Below are 6000 nucleotides of genomic sequence, written 5' to 3' on the forward strand. Positions count from 1 at the left end.
AATGTGCGATTGGATTGAGGCCATTGATAGATTAAGTAAGAGTAATCTTTTCTGGTGGGGCATCTCTTTCCATGTCCCTGATAGTTTATTGGACCATGTCCCCCAGAGAAGGAAGAAGAAAAAGATGAGGGGTAGGAGGAGGGAGAAGAAGTGAGCCTCTCTTTTACGTTAGCTGTGGATTCGTCACCGGTCTCTGGTGCAAATTTGATATGGACCGTATTTTGATGGTTCCTATATTTGTACTATTATTTTGTATGCGTATATGGTATGTTGGAGTATTACTTGGAATTTTGGATGTCTGTTGGGTTGCTAATGTTGTGTGTAATTGCGAATTTATAGAGCCTATGCAAGAACTTAGGTCCTTCTTTCATCATTTTTTTGTTGTAAATTAAGCCAATTTTGTGATGAAACGGTGGCTAGTGCTGGTGGTTTGAATCAACGTATGGGTGCTTGTGTGTTTCAGGACACGACGACGCCCACCACAAGGATGAGACGTTGAGTTGAAAACACAAGAGGCTACTCCCGTGCGATCCGCAGAAAACGAGAATGGCCACAGGCACGCACGCGCGCACCAGCAGCAGGGTCTGTTCGAAGTAAATTATATAAGACTCTTCACCGGTTAGCACGTGTAATTGAGAGGAAGAAAAGGGCATATGATATGCATAAGAGAGGATCTTTTTGTGAGACTAACTCTTATAGAATTTTCTTCCGTCTGCCCCACTGTGGCTTCCAGGGCTTGCGGGGATTATCTGCGGACCAAACCCTTTCCTCATCACGTGTGTGTGCATGTTCAAGGTAAATTTCAGTGCAACCTCGCACAACGTAAAACATTAACGAAAATGGAGAATATGCGTTGGGGGCTGCATATTTCCGCCGTTCTTAAGAACAACATTGATTTATGGGCCATAAACCTGTGGAGTTTATCACACCAATTGGCACGATGAAAATGACTAATATGGTTCAAAATATAGCTCATGAATTCGTGTTTATTGTAATTGTCTTGATGTATCTTCCGTACATATATATTACAGCCATTTGATTCTAAAACTCTTTGACACTCGAGAGCAGGGGCAGATCCAAGGGTGCTGGGGCTGCAGCACCCCTGTCACCATGAAGCTCCTTTAGGGAGAGAAGGTAGTGTAGGAGGAGAGAGAAGAAGAAAGAGAGAAAAAAGAGCAAAAGAAGGAGAGAAAAAAGAGCGAAGGAGATAGATGAAAGAGATCAACATCCCTTGAGCCTTCGCTGGCTCCGCTCCTGCTCGAGAGAACCAACGCTAATCCACACACATTGACACTGCAAGTCAAAATCTCTCTCTCACATACACAACGAAAAAGTCATCATGCATGCACACGTATTGAGGTTACTGCTCACGCCTTAATAAGCAGATTAATTTTAGCAGTGCACCGATGTATGATAATTGGATCGGATGGCACGTCGTTTCAAAAGCAAGGCAATGTCGAAACGCAAAAAATGCACGATCCAATATCTGATAAGGACAGCACAGACATGTCAACTTCGTGAAACCAAAACCGTCGCTGCCGCTGACTGGTGGGTCTCTCTCTCAGCTTAACTACTCACGGTTCATTAGCTGCTCTTACGTTCAGCTCATCTACAGTTGCACATTGATCGGATTGTCATTTGTTGGACCGGCATCAAGTACATAGACATCACCAGCATCTGATGTGATGTGCACCCAAGGTACCGACACACAAGCAGCAGGTAGACCCCACCAGCAGTGGTCAACCAGGGGGCAACTGGACTTAGGCATCTCCAAGGAAATCGGCATCGGAGGTCGTATCTCTGTGCCTACCGGATTTGCTGATCGTAGCTGTTATGAACCAGCTCTAATGGAATCGGTAAAGTTACTTTTTTTAAGTTATAGGGATGCGGGCTACAACTGGAGTTCGGTAAATATGCGGACCGAAAAGGGAGCCCGTATCACTGTGCACTGAGTATACGTGTAGATCCGAGGGAAGGAGGAGAGTAATAGAAGATAGAAAATAGAGTAGCTGTTGGAAATGAAAAAAATAGACGATACTATAATAGTGCTAGGGGATGTTGTAATAATATTATAGAGGATAAAAATTTAGAGTATCTGTTCGAGATGACTTTATTTGGTCTCTTTGTCCCACGTCTCATTTCGTATATCGACATATATAGTCTCCAATACAGACATTATTAGAATATTGTTCTAACCAGGGGCTAAGCTCTTTGGTGATCAAGGTGAGTCATGGCCCTCCTGGTCCAACAATTTTTTTGCAATTTGTAATTTATTTTAAATCCAATCCACCAATTTCGTTGAGTTCGCCTCTACGGCCTAGTTAGCTTCACTGTCCCCTGCAAACGTTTGGTCCAAGTTGCACCACTAGTTCTAACCAATAATATGTAGGCACAATAGTTATAGAAAAGGTACAAAGAGAGCGAAAAATTCTGCCAAATTTGGAGCTCTAAGACTTAGACCATCTCCAACGGAGTCTCTAAATTTGAGGATTCTAGTGCTACAGTGTTTTGCGGTATACTGTAGCACTAGAAATCCATCTTCAACAGATCATCTATCCAGTGATACAGTACTGCTACAGTGTTAGGGATAAGGGATGCTGTAATAGTGATAGGGGAAGTTGTAATAGTATTTTGAGGATGAAGATTTGAGGTAGCTGTTAGAGATGGTCTTAAAAGAAGTACGACATCATGATTCCAAGAGCAGTATTATCTAGAGACGAATGAAATACTAGTTTTAGCCATGCATGTATTTTAAGCTGACAAAAACACAAGAATTAGTTAGGGGCATGATGATTGATGCAGTGTCATATTATAAGCCTAGATTTTGCTCCAAATAAAACCACTTGCCACTAGCTTTCAAGCACATGACTGAAGGACCAAGCATAGGGATTTGGGCGCGCACATGTGTGTCATGATTTGACCGGTCAAGTTCATGGCCATCGGACACGTGTCCCGATCTCGACGTGTACGCATGCCGCCACGCTACCACGGTTAGTAGAAGCACATTTAGTAGAATCCATCTGTGTGCCGACATGTGGCCGAAAGTTAACACGAACATATGTCTTTAAAATCAGCTTGGATGGTGTGGTCGTAAGAAGTAAATTTTATGAGATTCTTCGATGAAATTTTTTTATAAGATTTTAATTTATGTTTTTTTTAATTTAATGGTTGGTATATGTAACTGAGAGGAAGGAGTGAGATACGTGATATGCACAAGAGAGAGTCTTTCTATAAAATCAATTCTTATAGAATTTTCTTCTACGGTTGTATCTCTATTCATCATAGATTAAATTTTATATTTACTCCTTATGTGTCTTATCAAAATATAATTTTTTTAATGGTAGGTAACGTAGCTGTTGACAGTGAGGCGTATATAGTGACTTTATAAATCTTTAAGCTATGTATATTTGATCTTTAGTAGATACTATGTAAATATGTGCGTGTAGTGGTATGAGTGTGATGTGTGTATATGTCTACGAGTTGTACTTGTGTTTTTTTAAAAAACTACATACAAACTCTTTGTGCATGTATATACTGAACACGGTACATGATGAGAGAGACAGGCCATCATGCATCCGGTAATCTGTCTTTTTGAACTTGTTGATCTGAAACCATCATGCATTATCATGTGAGTTTCGGTAGAGAAAACTGGGTGCGGCCATGTGCAGTGATCAGTTAGCAACAGGACACCAGATACGCCAGATGTATGAGTTAAGGTTCAAACACTTAATATGGTCATGCAGGGTCACGAAACAGATCTCCATGTTACTATTAATCATACTAGATTGCTCGTATTGACACTCTAATTAGTTCAAATGGCATTTTCTTCAGAGAATTTTAGCCAGCGGGATTGGCAATTAGCTAGGTCTGGCCGGTCACCATAGGGGACAAACTAACCGTCTACCTGTCCACATCTCCAAATTAATGACCGATGTTAACTTAGACACCTGTTTTTTCCCCTTTTTTCTTGGCGTTGTGCTCTTCTCCAACACCCAACTCTCTTGCGCACCTCCTCTCACCATGTCGGCTCCCGCCATCTACGAGCTCACCCCGCCCTCCTCCACTTTTCTCTAGCGGCAAGGACCGACCTAGCGCCGCGCTAACCTAGCTCGTCAGCCGTCTTTGCTCGCCCCCACCCCGACCCCACCTATCTGATTGTCCTTCGCCACCCATGGCCAGCAACGCTTACGTCGCCTCACCGCTCCACCCCTACCCTCACCATTGCACCCATCTCCTTCGCCGAGTCAAACTGCCACCCGTTGACCTCCCTCTATGCCTGGTAGCAAACAAATCCCCACCGGGAAGCCATCGTCGTTAACCCCAAAGCCCTAACCACGACAGTCGTCGCATGTTCATACGGTCATCTAATCACACCTCCTAAATTTCAGACATCTGAAAATTAGGAAGAGTAAATTATTTTTGTCTTGTTACAGCAAATGCTACGCTTCAGCCAGCAGATCAGTCAAAGCTAATTCCTGACACTATAAGCACAATGAACCACAAGATGGCCACAGAAAGGCGCATCTCTGATCTCTCTTTGTCTAAAAAGAACAATCACTGTAACACATGAATCGGCCACACGGCAGAGCTGTGGAGCACCTGATGGGCCGGGCCCTGCAGGCCCGTGTCCCTGGAGGATTAACTAGTCCCTCCAACACACCAGCATGGTGGCGCACCAGTGCATGGTGTAGAACCTGGCCCTCTGCTCCTTCACCATGCTCGCCAGTCGGTCCGGCACCGTGACAGATAATAATTGTTATAGGTGATGAGTCTCATATCAGTTATTTTAAATATGTCACTGATGACTAGTTGTCGGTAACGGGTTATGATGATCACATTAGTGACGGGTCATAACTGTGACCCGTCACTTATAACTGTTGAACGTTTTTCGTGTTGTTTGACATGAAAAAAGTCACAAATATATATTTTTTTCACCTAAGCTATCCCAATGCAAGGGCCATCACCACTCGCCACAAGTCACTTGCTATTTTTTGCATTATTTTTACACTCTGCGTTCCATAGGTATCGAACCCGCGATCTCCCCTCGCGCACGTAGCCCCTTCACCACCACACCCTCACATGCACTGTAATGAAGCCAAATATTTTATCCTTTTAACCTTTTTTGTCAAAGGTCATTAGTGACGGGTCATAACTATAACACATCACTAATGACTATTTTTTGCCAAAGGTGATCCGGAGTGACTTCAGTAAAACGAGCATAACTTTTGCATACGGGCTCCGATTTTGACGTTTTGACTATACAGACATCTAAAAAAAGTTACATCCGTTTCTCCCCCACTTTATCAAGTTTTTTAGACCAAATTCGACTTGGAAGATTGAGTTCTCACCCTTGAAGTTTCTGCACCATTTTTAGAAGGCGTATTTGTGTCCATAGCTGCCATCCCTTACATCAAACTTGAGCAGATATGTACAGTGGTTCTTACTCTAGTTCTACTGAGGTGAGAAAAATAAAAGAAAAAATTAAAAAAATATTTGTGCCCACTACGCTGTCATACCTTACACCAGTTTTGTTCAATGTGTGAATGAAAATTCATGAAATCGGCTAAACATAAGTTGTAACTTGTTGATGCACTTTTTTAAGTGTTTGTAGTCTCATACCTCTTTGGTTTGAATCTTAGATATAGCATGGTTATAAGTTCAGAGTTTATATTTATGCTTTTATACGTAAATATTTAGCTATAGCATAGTTATAACCTTTCTGCATAATTTTTTTTTCATATTTGCACAATACGTTTAGTTTTTAGTTGGACAAACTAAGTAAGAAAAGACAGTACTTGGTCAGCTCTAATAATGTGAGCTGAGTTATCAGTGACGGGTTGTAATATCATTCGTCATTTATGACTGATCCAGAAAGACCCGTTACTGATGACGAGTCATAAGTAACAGGTCGTAACATGATCCATCATTGATGACTAGTTTAGGACGACTTATCACTGATAAGTTAATCATTAGTGATAGGTCACAACTTCTATTAGTGAC

The sequence above is a fragment of the Phragmites australis genome, chromosome 22, assembly GCF_958298935.1.
Source record: "Phragmites australis chromosome 22, lpPhrAust1.1, whole genome shotgun sequence".
NCBI classification, from domain to species: Eukaryota; Viridiplantae; Streptophyta; class Magnoliopsida; order Poales; family Poaceae; genus Phragmites; species Phragmites australis.